Raw genomic sequence first — 637 nt, 5'->3', positions numbered from 1 at the left:
TATGTAGATGTGACATAGGTAGATAGGTAGGTATAGATACTCAGGTACCTGCCAGATTGACTACACTATATAGTTATAAATTACCTAAGCCCAAGCATTAAAGTTACCTTATGATTTGTGAACTTGGCATCTCAGTATGGTGCCAAGATAGAGGATACAATACCTACTACAATAGGCACTCCTGGACTTCTTTGTATTGCTTGTTCGCCAGTACGACACTGAATGTGTCGTATTGGCTAGAGCTGATTGAGAGGCTGACGAAAAACGCCGACCCCGTCTGAACACGGGAAAAGGCGAAGAAAAAGAAAAAGAGGTTTGTCCGATCACCGGAACGTGTATGGCGGGATGTGGGGCGAGGTGAAAATATAATGGAAAATTTTCAGATCGATCTTTATCACAAGATTAGAGTGAGACGGCCAGCCTAGTTAGCTTAGTTGGTAGTGCGTCTGCCTTGTAAGCGCTAGGCCGCGGGTTCGATTCCCGCCCGGAGCGGATTTTATCCTGATGGGATAATGTTCGTTCTCGGAACGGCTGGCTTTCTCCTATCCTGTCTTCCTTCTCTCTTCGATTTCGGGACGATAAGACCATAGCAGTTAAAGTTCCCTCTGTCAAACCTCTTTAAAAAAAAAAAAAAGAT

The sequence above is a fragment of the Diaphorina citri genome, unplaced genomic scaffold (genome assembly GCF_000475195.1).
Source record: "Diaphorina citri unplaced genomic scaffold, Diaci psyllid genome assembly version 1.1 scaffold2290, whole genome shotgun sequence".
NCBI classification, from domain to species: Eukaryota; Metazoa; Arthropoda; class Insecta; order Hemiptera; family Psyllidae; genus Diaphorina; species Diaphorina citri.
The sequence above is the reverse complement of the archived record's forward strand: the minus strand, read 5'-3'. Positions refer to the sequence as shown.